At 41.3% G+C, this 20750-nt stretch overlaps 1 protein-coding gene across 4 annotated transcripts in view; it reads right to left on the reverse strand.

Moving 5' to 3' along the window:
• Positions 1 to 18610, reverse strand: part of daam1 (dishevelled associated activator of morphogenesis 1) — a 150686-nt gene extending 132076 nt beyond the window's left edge. For 2 of the 4 annotated variants that reach the window (XM_033027176.1, XM_033027173.1), the window contains exons 1-2: positions 18458 to 18610; positions 17863 to 17978 (exon numbers count right to left, since the gene is read on the reverse strand). The gene's annotated coding sequence lies outside the window, so the exon portion shown is untranslated. Of the gene's footprint in view, positions 1 to 17210; positions 17327 to 17862; positions 17979 to 18083; positions 18312 to 18457 lie in introns of those variants that run through there. The other 2 variants (XM_033027174.1, XM_033027175.1) reach the window with 2 other exon arrangements.
• Between the last annotated feature and the right edge of the window lie 2140 nt (positions 18611 to 20750).

Raw genomic sequence — 20750 nt, forward strand, 5'->3', positions numbered from 1 at the left:
TTGTTTCCATACCTTATACCATTTAGAAGTGTGCCCTGGCCCCTTTGCATATCTTTCTGAAGTCCAAAGTGCACAACCTCACATTTGACTACATTTACATCAATTTTCCAGTTTAGATTAATGATTTATTTACATCTCGATAAATAGTTACGCATCTAATCAAACTATTAAGAATGTCATAAATATCTTCTATCTAATAAATTTGAACAGAGGGTTCCAGAATGCAAGCAAAGGAAAAGCAAATTATTTTCATGTACTGTTTATGCAAATAAATTCTAAACAAAGTAAATGTGTTTTTGGTCCAGGATTTAGAAATTTATGTTAAAAAAAGACAGAATGGACTGCAGTTACTGTCTGAAGAAAGGTCCCAACCCGTAACGTCACCTATCCATGTTCTTCAGAGAATCTGCTGAGCTATTCCAGCATTTAGTGTATTTTTTTGTAAACCAACATCTGCAGTTCCTCATTTCTACATGAAAAGCATGAAAACCAATTGAAAATTATTCAAGATTCACCAGATGATACATACCAACCAACAGCTATTCCAATCAGTTTACACATACACAATTAATATTCTCTTTGGAATCATAATATAAAGTACAAATCATTAACAATTCTCCAACCCAAAACCAATCCGAATGTAATTCAAAAGGAAATTGCACTTTGATCATCATAAGTTTAATAACAACAGCTGGTTTATATTTCATGATTTCTTTCTGAGCACAACATGTCCCTTAAACAAAATAAGCTAAAGGATGATTGTAATAGCATTGAGTGTCAATCTACAATTTTCTTGTCAAACAGCAGACAACTGCTTTCAAGTCACAGTAAGGAGGATAAAAGACTCCCGTGACCTCTCCAACTTGCTTTGTCATCAATAGCAATTTACTTTTGGCACACACGCTCCCTTTCTGTCCTTTACAACACCTGCTCCTCACACATTCTAATGAAAGCGAGAGGAAGTGGTGCTCTCTGCAGTTCAATAAAATTGTCCTGTGGAAATCCATTAGCAATGATGCGAGTCACAGAATCATACAGCAGAGGATCAGGCCCTTTGACCCAACTTGCCCATATAGACCAAGATACCCAATCTACCCGTCCACATTTGGCCCATATTCCTCCATACCTTTCCTATTCATGTACCTGTCCAAATATCTTTTAAATGCTGTTATAGAACCTGCCTCACTATCTCCTCTGATAGCGCATTGCATATACCCACCACTCACTGTGTGAGAATTCTGCATCTCAAGTTTCCGTCCCCACTCACCTTAAATCTTGGAGGCAAAGAGTCAGATGAGGAGAGACACGCAAAATACTGGAGTAACTCAGCGGGTCAGGCAGCATCTCTGGAGAAAATGGATAGGTGATGTTTCGGGTCGCAGTCGCTGCCTCAAAAATGCTGACAGCATCATCAAGGATCCACACCACCCTGGCCACTCACTCATCTCCCCCCTACCTTCAGGTAGAAGGTACAGGAGCCTGAAGACTGCAACGTCCAGGTTCAGAAATAGCTACTTCCCCACAGCCATCAGGCTATTAAACTCAACTGAAAAAATCTCTGTACACTAATAGATCATTATCTGTTTATTTGTTGATGTGTGTATATATTTATATAATGGTATATGGACTCACTGATATGATATGTTTTGTATTCGTGCTTACTATATTCCATTGTACTGATGCAAAGCAAGAATTTCATTGTCCTATCTGGGATATATGACAATAAACTCTCTTGACTTGACTTGGGTCGGGACCCTTCTTCAGACTATAAAATGAGATTGCTTCCAGTGCCCCACCCTTCTTTCTCCCCCCTCACCCCCTTCCACCTGCAACCTTCCCTCCAGCTTTACATTTCACTCTCCTTATCTGACACCCTTCTGTCTCTTTTTCACCTCAAGCCTTTGTCATTTACTCCACCCATCTGCCTATCACCAAGGGCACCCACCTACCACTTGCCAGGCCTTGTTCCGCTCCCACCTCTCTTTTCTAGCTTCCACTCCTTTATTACAATCAGTCAGAACATTCCCCTACCAAAATGTCACCTGCCTATTCCCTCCACACATGTTGCCTAACCCACTGAGTTACTCCAGCACATTGCATTTTGCTCAATATTCCAGTATCTGCAGTCCGTCGTATATATCGCAGAATTTCTTGGTTAAATCGCTTTGTTGCTACATTCAAACAAACTGATGGTTATACTTCTAAACACTTCAGAGTACTTCGTGCTCCCAAACACTAACCATATCTTTTACTTTTTCCGCAACTTGAACTAGCAAGCACAACAGAACATTTCTATACCATAACATTTGGAAGTATTTGCACACTATCTATCTTAAAATGTCAAACTACAGAACAATATGACACACTTTTTCCTTCCTTGAGTCCGTAAAAGATATCACTCATGGGTAACTGTATAAAGAAGGACAGAATAAAAGTGCAACTTAAACGATGAAAAATAACAATTTAGCAGGGGATAGTTATCAGAAGCACTTTCTAAAGAAAGTGCCTATTAACCTGAATTAAATAAAGAATACAGTGGTGGATTAGCACATTCTGAAGGGAATCCTGTTGACAGATAAATTTAGCAAATTTAATTGTTCCTTATCCAAGTTTAAGTAGAGACAATCCAAGAAACATCTGCCTAATCAAGACCATATACAAGTCATGCAAGAAGGAGCTTAGAGGACATAATATAATTAACCACTCCACTGTCAAGTATCCATGACCAAAAAATAATTCTGGCTAACAAACGACAGAGATCTTTAGAACTGCTCTTCCAGTTTTTACATCCAAACAGTTGCTAACATCCAGTTTGAATTAGAAATGCCGCAGCTGTCTGTCACCTCTGCCAATTGGAAGCTTTTTAACAAGGAGCGTGTTCTATCGCAGGTCAGGCAGAATCTACGGAGGGAATGGACATATTATGTTTCCGGTCAGGATCCACCTTCAGACTGTGTTCCTCCAGTAGATTGTTTGTAGCCACTATTGACCATTCTGAAGAAGGCATCTTTCCCGAAACATCACCTGTCTATTACTTCCACAGATGCTATCTGACTGTTGATATGCTCCAGCACTTTGTGCTATGCACTGGGAATAGATCTGCTTCAACACTGAATAATATTAAGCCTGAGCTTTCACCTCAGTTCCACTTTATGGTACTTCCCCTCAATTCGCTTTGGCTTAAAATCTATCCATCTGTCTTACATTCAGCCATTGAACACCATGGCCGATTATGAGTAGAGAATTTAAAAGATTCACTACCATCAGAGTGAAAGTTTTTTTTAAATCATAATCTAGATTAGCCACCACCCTCCCCCTCCTCCCCTCCCTGGTTAAGCTGCTGCCTCACAGTTGCAGAGGCACAGGTTCGATCCTGATCTCTGGTGTTGCCTGTGGTGGTGTTTGCATATTCCACGTGGATTTCCTCCAGGTGCTCCGGTTTTCCCAAAGACATGCAGGTTTGCACGTTAATTGTCGGCTGCAAAATGGCCCCGAGTGTGTCGGCAGTGGATGAGAAAATGGAATAATGTAGAACTAGTGTAAACAGGTGATCGATGATCGATGGTCAGCTTGGACTCAATGGCCCAAAGAGCCTGTTTTCATGCGGTATCTCTAAGTTAAACTAAATCACAAATACCCTGCCCTAGAAATCAAGCTGATGAACTTTACTTTGGCCCTGGAAGAAAAGAGAGATATTGAATCTGGAGTATTTCCAAGGACAAAGCAGATGGAACATGCTTTATGTCGATCCTTCAGAACGATTATGCCGGTTGCATAGACACATTGGGGCGAGCTATACATTTACCCAAGACACAATTGCTACAGTTACATAGCCTAGTTTATCACGTTACAAAAATGGCCACAAAAAAAATCATAGACAATAACAGGGTATAATGTGGATATGAGTGTTTCACAATATCAAGGCTAAAATTTATTTTAAGCAAAAGATCAATTCTGTGGACATTTGTAATGGGTTAGGTCTATATTCAGATGACATCTATTGATTTTAAAATATTTGATCTATATCCAAAATTAAACTTAACATTAATTGATTCCATCCCCATGACCCCTTAATTCACGTTAATGTATTATTTTTTCACTACTTTGACCCCCAAAACACACTCTCCTCTGCAGGAGATTCAAAGGTGCTGAAATGCCTGAACTTTAAAAATTTATGTTTGCCTAAAAACAATAAATACTACCATCAAAGCCTTGGTCCAGTCAATCTGCATGTTATTTTTCATCAGAGTGTGCTAAAAATTAAGCTCCGATGTGAAAGCAGCCAAGGTGATGAGTGGGAACTCCTTATTTGTCATCTTGTCGGGGGGCTGCAAGTTGGGCAGTGAAGGTTTGATCAAGCTTCGTGTTTTGCATTAGTGATCTACTCATGTAGTCTCGTCTCCAAACAAGTGACAAAAATATACATTTCCCAAACATTGCTCCAATATCTTCCAACATGTTCTCTCTCCATATCAAAATTCCTCAACCTATATCCACAGTTATGCCCTTGACATTCCACTCCAAGGACAGTCATCCTGTCTTCACAATCGCAGGCTCGGCAACTGGGGTTTGGTCCTTAATTCAGGACATCATTTCTGCGGCTACTCTGAGAGATATGGCCTAGAAAATGCCCTTTGGCCCACGCCGACCATCAACCATCTATTTACACTAATCTAATCAAACTTTAGTCTCTTCATATAGTTTCAGTTTAATTTATTGTCACGTGTACCGAGGTACAGTGAAAAGCTTTTTGTTGCGTGCTAACCAGACATCAGAAAGACAATACATGATTACAATCAATCCATTTATAGTATATAGATGCATGATAAGGATATCATTGTTAGCAAATTCGCCCTGATTTTACCACTCATCACACATGACAGGCAATATACCGTAGCCAATTAAGTGTAAGATGAACTCAGAGGGCAGGCGATATCTGTGGAGTGGAGGGAAATGGAGAGGCAACGTTTCACGTCAAGACACTTCTTCAGACTGATGAAACTTCACCTGTCCATTCCCTGCACAGATGCTGCATGATCCAGAGTTCATCCAGCACTTTGTGTTTTGTCCAAGATTCCAGCGTCTGCAGTTCCTTCTGTCTCAACTTTTTACTCTGAAGAGGATAATTAGGCTTCCTTTTAAATAGGCAAATGGAATAAAAATCAGGGAGAATTTCTCGTGATAAAAATAATGGAAATTGATGTTATGACTCGATTCATCGACGTCCAAATGAAAACTGTGTACATTTTATAAAGGAGAAATCTGCAGGACTAATTCAACAGCCAGTACCAGCAAATTCAACCATGTATGCTTCATACCTCTTCAATGAACTGAATAATTTTATGACTGTTGGTGTTAAACTTAAAACTGTCACTGTAATTTTTCAATTACACCTTACTGCATATCCAAACAGAATTAAAATTACATGAAATTCAGTCTCCGACAAATGTAGAAGATTAATGTAATATACCAAGACAGAGACCAGATGTAATCTGGCGCAAAACAAAACAAAGTTTTGAAGAACTCAGCGGGTGACGCCTGACCTGCTGAGTTCCTCCAGCACTTTGTGTTGTACTCCAATGTAATAAACTAATTATGGTCATTTTTCCAAAAGAGGCATAACTATACACATCGAAGATTAATGTAAAGTGAAAGATGTCTTCACTTTTTCCAGCAAAAATTGAAGTGTTGAAGGATTCTCTATTATTCTTAATCCAAACAGTAAACAACACTTAAGTGTAAGTACAATGCAAAATGCAGATATAATAAATTGAAGAATTACATATTGTAAATGCTGATCAGTGGCATAGCATCAACATTATTTTTTGATATAAACTGCAAGTGTGCTTAACTATTTTAAAAACTAATCAGAAATTTGCCTATTCTGATAATGAATAGATTCTTAAGTCATGATTCAGATGTTATTTTAAACCATAAAAACCTTAAGTAGTAAAAGAACTAATGTATGGATTTAGGGGTCCAAATTTCTGATTCCAATGAGAATAGAGAGATAGAGAGATACAGCAGGGAAACAGGTCATTTGGTCCACTGAATCTACACTGACCATCAACAACCTATTACACTGAATCTTCACTAATCTAATCCAGGTTTATTCTCTCCATATTGTCCTCAAATCCCATGAGATTCGACCACTCATCTATGTACAAGGGGCAATTTACAGAGGCCAATTAACCTACCAATTTGCACATCCTTGTGAGTTTTGGGAAACTGGAGCATTTGGAAGAAATATATGTGGTTGCAAGGAGTACAATACAATACAATACAATTCAATTTATTGTCATTTGGACCCCTTGAGGTCCAAACGAAATGCCGTTTCTGCAGCCATACATTACAAACAAATAGACCCAAGACACAACATAATTTACATAAACATCCATCACATTGCTGTGATGGAAGGCCAAAAAAACTTATCTCTCCACTGCACTCCCCCCCCCCCGATGTCAGAGTCAAAGTCAAAGCCCCCGGCGGGCGATGGCGAATTGTCCCGCGGCCATTAAAGCCACGCCGGGTGATGCATGGCCGAGACCGTGTCTTGGTGTTAGAGCCCCCGGCGTGCGCTCGCAGTCCCGCAGCCATTCCAAGCCGCGCGGGGCGATGATGTAAGGCCCCGCTCCAGGAGCTCTTCAACCCCGCAACTCGGGCGGGAGAAGTCGCCGTTGCGGAAGGCCCGAAAAGCGGTCTCCCTCCAGGGACCCGCGGGCTCCCGGTGTCACTGTCCGCCAAACCCGCAGTTGCAGCCTCCGAACCTCCGGAGGTCGGGCCGCAGCAGCGTCCACCACAGCTCCACCCGCTCTGGACTCGGCCAGCACCGCGACGGTGAGGTGAGTAGTCGGCACCACAGCCCCCGGTCTTCCTGTTGGAGGCCGCTCCTCGTTGCAGCCCCAACGACAACGGAGACCCGACAAAGAAAAGGTCGGGTCTCCCATGCAGGGAGAGATTTAAAAGTTGCCCCCTCCCCCCCACACCACCCCCACCCCCCCACACACATACCCCAACAAAAAATAACAAAAACGACATAAAAACATAGACATAAAATAATAAAAACGCAGACGGACTGCAGAGGCCGCTGCTGACGAAAGTCGCGCCGCCCACCACGTGCAAACCACACAGGTAATCCAAAATTAGGATTGAACCTGGATATCCACTGCTGTGAGGCAGCAACTCTATCAGCTGCACTTCTCAGTGTGACTGGAGTCACAGGGAAAATGTGCAAACTCCATACAGACTGCACCAGAGGTCAGAATCGAACCCGAGTCTCTGGTGCTGTGAGGCAGTGGTTCTACAAATTTGCCATCCTACAAATTGATGGATTTATAAATTTCTAAAATCAATTGTCTCACATGAACCACATATGCATGTTCTAAATAAGGAGAATATTGAAAACGCTATTAATCTTACAAGCGCGTTGTGTAGATGGCCCTTTGCTTGAGAGCCCATATATATTCCCTGAACAATAACATTAAACACAACTGATTAATCTGGTATCACATCAGCACAAGGATCTCCACAAAATATTACTTGAAGAGACAGATTCCTTTCTAACTCTGCATAAATCCCAGCAGTTGCTGTTTCTGTTAGTTTAACTGCAAAGAATAGAGTTATAACTGGCTGGTGTTTGAGCTTCACACGAAAGACATTCTTTAAATGAATAATTCATAACATTATCCAGCATTCAGATTCAGATTCAGATTCATTTAATTGTCATTGTCAGTGTACAGTACAGAGACAACGAAATTCAAGAAACTTGGCAGGGAAATCTCAATAAAAAGACACAAATTGTTGGGGCAATTCAGTAGACCAGGCAGCATCTCTGCAGAATGTGGATAGGCGAGGACTAGGGTCGGCACCATTCTGATTGGAGTAGTGGGGAAAAAGCTGGAAAAGAGGTGGGCGTGGGACAAAGCCTGGCGCGTGGTAGGTGGATACATACAAGGGGAGTTTTGATTTGCAGATGTTTGGACAAATGCCAGCAATAAAAAGACAAAGTGTGAGATAAAGATAGAAGAGTTATGAAATGTGGTCAGAGGAAGGAGATTATATTGAAGGGTAGAAATGGGTGCACATCCAAATGGAGGACAACGAAGAGAGGGTGAAAAGGAGGGGGGAGTTGGAAAAAGTTGAGTTGAAAAAGAGTTGTTGTAGGTTAATTACCTGAAACTGGAGAATTCAATGTTCATATGATGGGTTGTAAGCTACCCAAGCGGAAAATGAGGTGCTGTTCCTCCGAATATGAGCAGCTGACCGAGGGTCAGGGAAGCATGAGAATTCTCCAGGACCTTAGGACAGGGGTAGATGAGGGAATATTATTTTCCAGCAGTCTGGGGCCTTCTCATCCTCTGAACCTACCTCAATATTTGAGAAAATTAATTGTTTCCTCATTAATAACAAAATGTTGACATGAAACTACTCATGTTATGATATGGCATGAAAATCTCAGTAGTTGTCAGGTCATGGAGAGAGAAGCAAAGTTAATGCTTTTACTAGATGTCAATTCACCAATCCTGAAATGTTAAGAATGAGAAATGATTTTTGTGGCAGAAAAGAGGGAACCAAGGGAACATCTGTGAGAAGATGGAGACCAAAGGAATGAATGACAAGTGGAGATAATGATGGCTGATTAACCGGGGGAGGGGGAGAGTCCTGACGGGATGCATCACATCATTGTTTGGCATCTGGTCTGCCCAAGGCTGCAAGAAATTGCAGGGAGTTTTAAACGCAGCCCAGTGTATCACATAGACCAGGCAACCCTGCCATTGACTCCATCTATACTTCACGCTGCCTCTGGAATGCAGCCAATATAATCAAGGACCCCTTGATCATTTCTCCTTCTCCCATAGAGCAGCAGATACAAAAGCTAGAAAGCACGTACCAATAGCTTCTTCTCAACTGTAAATCACAGACCTCATAAACTAAGGATGCATTCCTGATCTCACAATCTATCTCTGCAGCCCTTACATAACCATCTGCCTCATTGGAGGCCCTTGGCCTATCTTTAATAGGACTTTTCTGGTCTTTATTTTGCACTAAACGTTATTCCCTTTATCCTGTATCTGTATACTGTGAGCGGCTTGATTGGAATCATGAATAGTCTTTCTGCTGACAACGCAACAAAAAAGCTTTTTACTGTACTTCAATATACATACTTCGATAAACTAAGCCACGTTCGGCTCTGTGCAAGTCCTCTTTTTGCACTGCCTGTCGTATTTGTTATGGTTTGATTGTACCCATGTATTGTATGATTTACCAGATAGTAAGCAAACAGTTTTTCACTGTACCTCGATATACGTGACAAAAATAAACCAATACCAATACCAGTCCTGGTGCTTTGGCCTATATGTAGGTAAGGGAATTTTGGAGCTCCTTCATCTTACAAGCCTTAAAACTTGCTTCAATATCATTAATCACCCATGATTGTTCCAAAGTGCGCATCCTGTGAAGTTGGCCACAGCCCAAGAGTACTTTTGTACTGACTGACCCCCTCTCAAGTGCTGCTACTTATTAAGTCTTCCGGGCTGCTAATCTTTAAAGGACCAACAGTTTTACATCTGGCTCTGTAGCAAGCTGAATACAACCTTAACATGGGTCTAGCACATGTTAAAACAGCTGGAGGCTGCCAACTGTTACCAGAGCTAGCAATATGGACAACTCAAAATAGACAACTCCTATTATGCAATCCAAGTGAACCCAAGCAGCTTCACATTTGACTTGCAGATAACTATACAAGTTCAACAACCTAGAAAGTAGTTGAACCAGCACATTTTTGTGTGCTGCAAGGGAACACTGTGATAAGTGCAGCAAGTGTCACCAATGTACAGCTTCACCCTTTCAATTAATTGATTGATAAATACAGCATGGAAGCAGGCCCTTCTGCCCACAGAGTCCATGCCAACCATTGATTACTCATTTGCACTAGTTCTCTGCTATCCCATTTTTGCATCCACTCCTTGCACAGAACCTACAAACCCACAAGATTTTGGGATGTGGGAGAAACCAAAGCACCTGAAGGACATCCACGTGGTCGCAGGGAGAATGTCCAGACTTCACACAGACAACACCCGAGGTCAGGATAGAACCCGGATCTCTGGCGCCATACGGCAGCAGCTCTACCACTATGCTGCCACAAAACAGTTGGTACAAGGGCATGAAGTCCTTCTCCTCCCTCTGTCCCTTGTGTTCTTAGGTAGAACCACTTCAGATCATTAGAGTTATGTCGAAAAGACCATCAAAAATCCTCCAATTGTGGTCAACAACGTACAAGTACGGGCAGAGGTCCATTTTGGCCAAGTAACAAACAATTGTCAAAGTCCGTGGCAGAACTGTTACATCTTCCGCTGCATCCAAAAAAATGACATCCTCCTTCCTCTTCAATGAGAAGATGTTTACAAACCACATTCATTTGAAGACCTCCACATCTTTGAACATCATACAACAATCTCTGCCCAAAACCTTCATACTCCTTTGCACAAATCCAATTTGTCACTCTGGTACTTTCATTGTTCATTCTACACAATTCTTTCAAGTTCCACAGGTCCCAATTAGTCCAAAGATCTATCAGAATCCTATTGTCAAAAGCCCTTACCTCAGTGCTCATTGACATTCAGATAGTTCTGTATTTCCAACATATCAGGTAATCTGTCAAGGATTTAAAGTCCATTCAAGTATTTTTAAATAGTAATTAACAGCATAGAGGTATGCAGACAATCTGAGCAACAAGACCTTCAAATTTTGTTGTGTCATAGATTATGCAAGTGTTTTGTAGAATTTCAAATATCCATAAAAAGGTGAGGATTCTGGCACATGGCTTTTACTAACAAAATGCCCAGAGGGTTATTCAATATAAGAATGGGAGGTAGATACAAAATGCTCGAGTAACTCAGGCAGTATCTCTGAAAATAAGGAATGGGTGATGTTTCAGGTCAAGACCCTTCTTCAGATGTCAGGGGAGTGGGCGGGACAGAGATAGAGTGTAGTCGGAGACAGTAAGACTGGTGGGAGAACTGGGAGGGGAGGGGATGGGGAGAGAGGGAAAGCAAGGGCTATTTGAAGTTAGATAAGTCAATGGTCATACCGCTGGGATGTAAACTACCCAAGCGAAATACGAGGTGTTGTTCCTCTAATTTGCGCTGGGCCTCACTCTAACAATGGAGAAGGACCCCCATCAGTCTGAAGAAGGGTTTCGGCCCGAAACGTTGCCTATTTCCTTCGCTCCATAGATGCTGCTGCACCCGTTGAGTTTCTCCAGCATTTTTGTGTACCTGGGCCTAGAACAGTGCTTGTTCGGCGCACTCTACAAAGAGGCAGGCATAGCTAGGGCCCATGCGAGTGCCCATAGTTACGCCTTGGATTTGGAGGAAGTGGGAGGAGACGAAGGAGAAGTTGTTGAGGGTGAGGATCAGCTCTGCTAGGCAGAGGAGAGTATTAGTAGATGGAAATTGGCTGGTTCTGCGGTCGAGGAAGAAACGGACCTTCCTGGTGGGGGATGGAGGTGTAGAGTGATTGGACATCCATAGTAAAGATGAGGGAGTGGGGGCCTGGAAAACAGAAGTCATTGAAGACAATATAAGAATGTTGTTCTAAGACTATGTAGTTCTCTGGCACGAGTTCTATTACACAAATATGAATCACACTCTAACTGTCAATAGAGGGCTCTGCTCTGCTCTGCCATTCTCATTTCCACAGTACAGTTAAAACAATCCTGCTCCATCAGAACATAGAACAGTACAGCACAGGCACAGACACTTCAGCTCACAAAGTGCCTGCCAAACAAAAAGCTCTCCACCGCCTGTATATCCCTTCATATCTACTTGCCCATCTAAAAATCTCTTAAATGCCACTATCATATCTGCCTCCACCACCATCCCTTCCAGGCACCCACCATCCTTGGTGTAAAACATTTGCTCCGCACATCACCTTTAAACTTTCCCCCTCCCACCTTAAAGCTTTGGCCTCCAGTATTTAACATTTCTACATGGGGATAAAGGTTCTGACTGTTTACCCTATCTTAATTTGATATACTTCTATCAGGTCTCCACTCAGCCTCCAACGCTCCAGAGAAAAGAACCGAGTGCCTACCCGCATCTTGTAGCTATTTCGTAATCCCAGCAGCAACAACAAAAATCTATTTTTTAAAAATAATTTGCATTTAATTTGCATTTTATAAACTTGCCTTGCCCTGCACTATCCCAGAGTTGTATTCCACAGTGCCAACCCCAAACAAAGGGAAAGATCCAAGAGAGAAACAAGAGACTGCAAATGCTGGAATCTTGAGCAAAAAAACAAAGAGCGGGAGGAACTCAGCAGGTCAGGTCATGGACAGATAACATTTGACTAATCAGTCTGGAGAAGAACATTGACTGTCCATTCCCTCCACAGACGCTGCCTGACCAGCTGAGTTCCTCCAGCACTTTATGATTTACTTGCGAAAGATCCAAGGGTCAAATTAGGACCAGCCTCAAGTTACACGGCTGTGCGCTACATTGCAAATGGAACCATGGTTCAGAAACACAAATGTTAGTACGTTCTCTTTGGGTCTTGAGGAGACATGCACTACGCTTATTCTTCACACCTATATACTTCCTGTTATTGATAAAAGTCTTCTTCCCATTAAAATAATCTATACGTTCACCAGTTAACTGCAAAATAAATTGTTGCACAGTATGAGCCTTATTAAAATACTTAATCACAAAATTTAGCAGAAGGAAATACATATTCTCCCAGTGACCGCGTGTGTATCCTCCGGGATCTCTGGTTCAGTTTATTTGGGAGATACAGCATGGCAAAGGATCATTCAGCCCTCTGTGTTCATGCCAATCATCGATCCCTTGTTCAAACTCGATCTATGCTATCTCACTTTTGCACCACTTCTTACACACGGGGGGTGCAATTTACAGAGGCCAATTAACCTACAAACGCCACACATGTGGGAGGAAACTGGAGCGCCCAGAGGAAATCCACGCGATCACAGGCAGAACATTTAAATTCCAGACAAACAGCACCCAAGTTCAGGTCTCTGGTGCTGAGAGACAGCAGCTCTACCATCTGTGACTGCGCTGCCCCTAATGAAAAGATACTCTGACACAAAGGTAAGAAAACAATCCAATAATACGGAACAAGGACAGCAAAATTATTTAATTCCATGTAGATTTTCTCTACATTGAAGTTAAACGTGTGTCTCATTGTAAGTCGAGCATCAAGTTTCAAAACAGCTTTGTAATCTCCAATCTAATAACCTTGGCTTCAGATTCATTGGCACAAAACAGGAATTCATTCCACTTTCTGTAGATGATTCAAGAATTCAATCAAGAATGTAATTGCTTTTTAAACTAAGTAAAATAACTTTTTAAACAACACTGCCACCAGATCAAAATAAAACCACGGGTTTAAAACGTTATTGTTTTTTTCCCCATAGTGCATTTTAGAATTCATTGAAATGGGAAATTATATTATTAAAATAATGCATCTTTCTCTGCAAAGCGGGATCAATATTCCATTTTGTGAAAGAGACCGACCGCCCCATCGTTTGTTGCATCTACTGTGCACTAAATAATTCATCACAAATGAGCATGTTGATCCACTCGCGTTACACCTAGTAGCAAACTCATTAAAAACAACAAACAAAGGATCAAAGTATGGAGAAAAGTGGCAGTTCAAATTAAAAAAGATTAATAAGCATTTTTGAAGAAATGAGACAATGGGAAAAGTATTTGCAAAATAAATTTTACAATATCTTTTGTGGTTAATAAGCCGAGTGAAATTCAGCCTGCTAAACAGAAAAACAAAGGACTATTCAGTGATAGAGTCAGACAGCACAGAAACAGGCCCAACTCACCCCTGCCGACGGAAGTGCCCATCTAAGCCAGTCTCATTTGACTGCATTTGGCCTATATTCCTCTGAACCTTTCCTATCCAGCATAAAATAGAGTAACAGTGTGTAAGCCTAAATCACAGCGCATGTCTTTGTGGCACGTATCTCAGTATTTTCTATCTCCATGTTTTTTGGATTGTTAATTGTCTTTTTACTAACCCTCCCCCCCACCCCCATTTGTATCTGCAGTTCAGGTCTTATATCACCCCCCCTCATGTCTTGAAACGTTGCCTATCCATTGCCCCCAGAGATGCTGTCTGACTAGCCAAGATCCTCCAACACTTTGCATATTGTTCAAATGTTTCAGTGTATCTGGTTTTGTTGGATGTCGACACTGTGGAACTCCACCCAATGACAATTGAAGGACGAGAATATTCCTCAAAGGGTCTTCTATCGCCCAGTCCACTCCATGTTCTAAATTTTACTACCTCCTTGCCACTGATGCCCAGTGGTGTTATTACTGCATTCCTAATCAGCAGCACTAGAGAACTGATTTATTCTGTAAACTATTTAATTTTATTCAGTCTCCTCCATGCAATATATATGTAGCAGGTGCACGCATGAGCGGCTCTTTGCAATCTGCATTGCTTTTGTGGTGTCCAACAGGAAGGAATGCACAATATGAATCACTACGAACAGGAATTTTGTACAGCAGTAAATGCATGTTTAGTTTAGTCTAGTTTATTGTCACATGTACTGAGGTACTGTGAAAAGCTTTTGTTGCCCACAAATCAGTCAGTGGGAAGATGATACATGATTACAACCGAGCCATCCACAGTGTACAGATATGTGATAAAGGGAATAATATTTAGCACAAGATGGTGCAGTAAAGGCCGATCAAAGATAGTCCGAGGGTCTCCAATGAGGTAGATAGTAATTCAGGACTGCTCTCTAGTTGTTGATAGAATGGTTCAGCCTGATAACAGCTAGGAAGAAACTGTCCCCTAATCTGGATGTGTACGTTTTCACACTTCTATACTTCTTGCCTGATGGGAGAGGGGAGAAGAGGGAGTGACTGGGGTGAGACTCGATCCTGATTATGCTGCTGGCCTTGCTGAGGCAGTGCGAGGTGTAAATGGAGTCAATGGAAGGGAGGTTGGTTTGTGTGATGGTCGGGCACCCACAATTGTTTAAATATTCTTTACACTCCTCTGCCATGTATTTTACTCAGAACCCTTTTTTTTAAGTTGTAAATTTGCATCTGCATGTTTATAAGCTGAATTTGTTGACAGGAGGGTACAAACGATTCCATGCCAGCTCTGCATCAACATAAACATAAAATCAGCATTGCACAACATGCTGGACAAGTTTTGAATGCAACCTTCACTTCCCCGAGGAATATTAAAAATAAATTTCCACTGGAATAAAATGACCTAAAATTATTCATTAAGTTGCTCTTTTTAAGACTTTAGCTTTTTTTCCTTTCAGGATTTTTTAAAACTCTTCTTTCATCAACTGTTCTAATGAGGAATACTCTATTGATTTACAAAGCATTGCAAACCATTTACACTAACGATAAATAAGCACACCTAAATTGAGAAGTTATATCCTCATACAACATTAGAGTACATATCCAACTCTGCATAATCTACAAGCCAGACTTCTGGGAATTCCATAGAAGTATTCAGGACATTTTTAATTATTGCTTCTGGAAAGAAGTTGTCACTTAATAGCATATATTATAAATTATGGTGCAATTTTCCCAAAATAAAATATCATATTAGCTGTCATATGATGGCATTATATTTGGAGGTGTAGCATTGCAATTAAGTAAGAAGATTCTTACATTGTCGCTTTATAGGACTTATATGTGCAATTATGGTATGGTCACTGCATTAGAGGAAGAATATGGAAACGTTGAAAAGGGCACAGAAGAAGTTTACCATTAGAGAGTATTAACTCTAAGTAGAGCATGAACAAACTTGGATTCTTTTCTGTGGAGCGTTGTATGTTCTTGCGAGACCGGATAAAAGTATATAAAATTAAGAGAGAAACAGCAGTCAGAACCTTTTTCCCCCCAGGGTGGAAATATCAAAGACTAGAGGGCATGTTTTTTAGGTGAGAGGGGCAAACTGTAAAGGAGATGTGTAGGGCAAATTGGTTTACATAGAGAATGGTGGGTGGCTGGAATCCACTGCCTGGGGTGGTGGCAGAGGCAGATACAATAGTGGCATTTTAAGAGGCTTTCAGATATAAGGAATAGAGGGGTATGGATCATGTACAGAAGATTAGTTTAACTTGGCATCATGTTCAACATGGACATTGTGGAGCAATGGCCTGTCTCTGTGCTGTACTGTTCTATTGCATTACCATCATGTCCATTGCATGTTTTTAAATCGGGACACAGTTTTACTCTGAAGAAGTGGTTCTAAAATCATTTGGATCTTTCATTTTAAGAGACCATGGTAGCATTTACAATCTGTGAGCAGAACTCAAACAGAATCTGCTTTTTGAACAGAAATGTTATAATTCATAAAAGGTGTCAACAGATTTTCAAGATTTAACATAACACAGCAATCTCAAATTGAAACATGTCTTTAACATGAATTCGAAGTTTTTACTCCAAATATCGATCTGTTATTGTTTTAAATCTCAGATTTAAACTCCTCCTCAACGTTGTATTAATTTATGCTGTCATCGTGAGTTTGAAAAGTTTAGATTGCTTTACAATAAATAACATCTGCTTTATATAATCAAACAACAGTGTCATTCAGCATTGACTAATTTGACACTGCTCTTTATCATTTAGACGGAGGAGCTACACCCATGCTTGATTTACAAGGTTACATCCTGTTCATAATCATTCTCCAATTCGATTCTAGACACAAAAAGCTAGTGTAACTCAGCGGGTGGGACTACATCTCTGGAGAAAAGGAATGGGCGAGGTTTGGGTCGAGACCCTTCGGAAACGTCACCCATGCCTTCTCTCCAGAGATTCTGTCTGTCCCGCTGAGTTGCTCCCGCTTTCTGTGTCTACCTTCGGTTTAAACCAGCAACTACAGTTCCTTCCGACACATATCAAATTCGATTCTGGTCAGTTGAACAGACTAATCCATTAGAGGCGAAAGGCAGAATATGCGCAGGGAGACGTTGTAGCACGTTCAACCCTTTCATTTTTTCGAAGTTGTGCCTCCTGATCGTATTAACTTCTCCCTGAAGGTCTCACGCACAAAAAGGACACACCCAATTTTTTTTATTCTGACACATATTCCAAATACATGCCTGACCACAAGTAATGCTCTTAACGTCTTCTGATCATCGCCTAAACTCCCTCGCCCACTGTAGGAATCACATGCGGAGACATTTAACCACATTCTGTCCTTACCCCGACATCCCTGAGTTCATGCCACGGCAGAAGTGGGAAGCAAGTGTTTTCCTGATTCTCTGATATGTTTGTTGTTATTGCACGTAAATCAGACCGAGATAAAAAAAAGATGACACCAGAATAGTCCGTGCACTGAAATCGCAGCTGTCTTGAAACATACCATTTCCATTAAACACCGACCACAAAGAGGGCGTGGGTGAGCTGTTGCGAGCAGGAACACGGAACCCGTTTACAGGTGATCGTCTTCGACAAGTAACAGTCCCAACCCACAGGTCCAATAATCAGGACGATGTAAACAGCCCTCTGGTGTATCCGCTGCACATTGCATTGTTTGAAGCACTCCCACAAATAAATCTGTTTTTTTACATCATTAATCCCCATCCCTTTTATAATAATCACTTCCCCCTGCTAAGTTTGAAGCACTAGCCACAAATAAAACGTTTATTTTACATCATTACTCTCACCCCCTTTTACAATAATCACAACCCATGCACTGGGTTGTGCAGTGGCCACATTCTATTGTTTGAAGCTATTACCACAAAGAAAACATTTGTTTTGCATCATTCATCTCAACACTTTTGCAACAATCTCAACTCCTTATCACACCGCCAAAAACATGCACCTCTCTCTCCTGCCAGTCTATGAGCCTCACCTTAACAAAAGCATCCACTCTTGTTCTTCCACAGCTTACAAGTGACAAACAAAAAGCGAGGCGCAGGGTGGAAGTGGGAAAGATGAATGTGTTCTGGCATGCGGCGTTCTAATTCCCTGAATCAAAAAGAGAAACAGAGAGACAAGGCATTTTTTTAAAAATCAGCCTGACAATCCTTTGCAATCCGGATGCATCGGCGCACAGCCTGTTCAAACATTCACCTCACAAAGTGATCTCCGCACACGCAAGCAAGCAAGCAACAGCTGCAAACCCCATGGAGTCTGGACACTGAGGCTGGAGACTGCAGTGGCTGAGAGGAGCCAGGAAGCGTGCAGGCAGTTATGTGTGTGTAGACTGGGACTCGGACTGCTGCTTCCTTTTGTTGCAAAGGGAGACTCGCCTGACAATCCCTTCTCCCGGCTCGGAGCCCCTTGCAGTCGCACCCAAGCTAACCTGAACGCTCAGCTCTGCTCTGCTCTGTTCTCCCCCCCACCCTTCCCCTTGATGAATCGACCAACACAATAGCAAGAGCAAATGTCACTCCAGCAGGGAAAAGAACACACGCAACACCCACACACACACAGAAACAATTTACCGACAAATTCCAGCCATCCGTGCAGCAACGTCCATATTTTTCCCCCTTTCTTTCTTTACAAAAGGATTCAGTTTAACAATTTCCTTTCACTGCAGGTGACATCATCCTGTTCTGCTCATAGAAGACAGCAGCACGTCCGCGCGCATGCGCTCCACGCGCCCGCTGCATTGTGGGGGCTGTAGTCCTGAGCCCGGCGTCCGTCCCGCAAACGGGAGGGGAGTGGCCCATTGTCAGGGACTACTGTTCCCAGGAGACGACGGTGCGGCCGCTGTGTTGCCAAACCCATCGGGTATTGGGTGTGGGGAAGGCTGAGGATGGTAACCGTGTCCCGATTGGCTGTTGTGCACCGGTTACTGTGCTGCTCCTGAGTTATTACCTGGGCACATTGAAGCTTGGCACTGCCACACCTGCCCAAGGAGCAGGAGAGACTGGCACCAATGCAGCCCGGACTTTCGCACAGCCCCTTACAACAGTTATGTACTTATTATTGGTGCTGCTTTAAAAAAATACCTGTGCTACAATCACGCCTTATCTGTACCTTGAACATGCAATATTTAGAACTGGCATGTGAATATTCAAAGTCAGCTATTTCTAAGGTCAAATTAGTATTTGCTTTAATTTACAAAGGACATGCACAGCAAATGCGTCAAATAATCGTTTTATTATATAACCTTTATTCTGAAATTGTTCATATTGAACCATGATTGTACTGACAAATATCTATTTGGGGCACAGTCAGGTAGAAATACTCCCTCTGAACGACAATATAGAGGACACAAGAAACCACAAGGCTCTTGTTACATGTGTGTCAAAGATCGAACATACAGACCTTTCGACAGGGAGTAATGCAATACGGATCTCAGGAATCTGTGCTTGTTTATAACAGCATGTTTAAATTAGAATTTGAAAACCTTTTGTTATTTTTTGTTGCCAACTGGGCATTGGTAACGTGACGGTATAGCCCAGTGATGATACGATTTAAAATAAATTACTTGCTAGCATGTTTGCAAATTCATTGTTTTTCCACTCATTCAGATTTTGAAAGCAAAATCCTGGAATTTGAAGCCACAAGTGATTTGAAGATCGCTCACTTTCTAGGACTTTTTCATTTGGATCGTAATTCACTTCAACACTGATAAATCATAAATCGTTAAAATGCACGTGTGAGGCAATAGGTAATGCGCGTATAACCGTAATTTAAAAATGTTTTCAGAAAACTGATTGGTATTTCACACATATGCCTTAAAAAACTTTCTGGCAATAACTTTGTTCAATGCAAAATAAAGTAGTTTTTTTGCTCTGTTTATCATTTACATTCTCAATGATCAAGCTAAAGTTTAAACATGTTGGTATGCTTGTAAAATAATAGATATCAGAGAATTTAAAAAAAAAAGCTAAAACCTGGTCCATTTAGTATATCATTGCAAAAACAGATAAAAGAAATATCAACACATTTAGTTACATGGCATCAACTTCCAATGAATGTTTGCAGAAATAATCATCAGAGCAACAGTTTGTTGACTTGTTTTACAATACATCTCTCGTAAATTTAAATGTAACCAATATTCTACTTCATAAGATAGAAACATAGAAAATAGGTGCAGGAGTAGGCCATTCGGGCCTTTTGAACCAGCACCACCATTTAATATGATCATGGCTGATCATTCAAAATCAGTACCCCATATCCCTTGATTCCGTTAGCAGTAAGATTAAATATTTTCTTTTAAAAATATAGAAGTTGGACCATGTTTGAATTCCCAACAATCTTGAAATTAATTTCCATTATGTATAAACTAATACATAAATGTTGTGGCTCAATGGCATCTTAATCTGTGCTGAAACAAATATACATGATTGGTATCAACTCAATAACTATTCACTCGTCAATAGCATGTCAACCTGCATTCAGTGTGGGTTCAGCAGGGCCATTGGCCACTTATCGGTCCCATGACACCTATCTGGAGAAGAATGGAAAATTATAGCAAGCAGTTCCATCTTCTCTTCTCTTGCCATTTGAGATGCCAGCTGTCTCCACTGGGCAGTGTATACATTCCAAGCATAGCTAGAATTTCCTATCCATACAGCCTATCAATTTTCATCACACCCATAACTGTTACCATTTCAACTACTGAAATTCTGTTAGCATTCTCTTCCATAGCAAACACTGAGAGAAGTCATGAAGTATTCTGGTCTTGCTTGTGTTTCTAATATGCTCCACTTTATCATAGAGTCATAAAGCTGTAGAGCACAGAAATATGCCCTCCAGTCCATCTTGTCCATGTTGACCAAGTTG

The sequence above is a fragment of the Amblyraja radiata genome, chromosome 9 (assembly GCF_010909765.2).
Source record: "Amblyraja radiata isolate CabotCenter1 chromosome 9, sAmbRad1.1.pri, whole genome shotgun sequence".
Classification (NCBI taxonomy): domain Eukaryota; kingdom Metazoa; phylum Chordata; class Chondrichthyes; order Rajiformes; family Rajidae; genus Amblyraja; species Amblyraja radiata.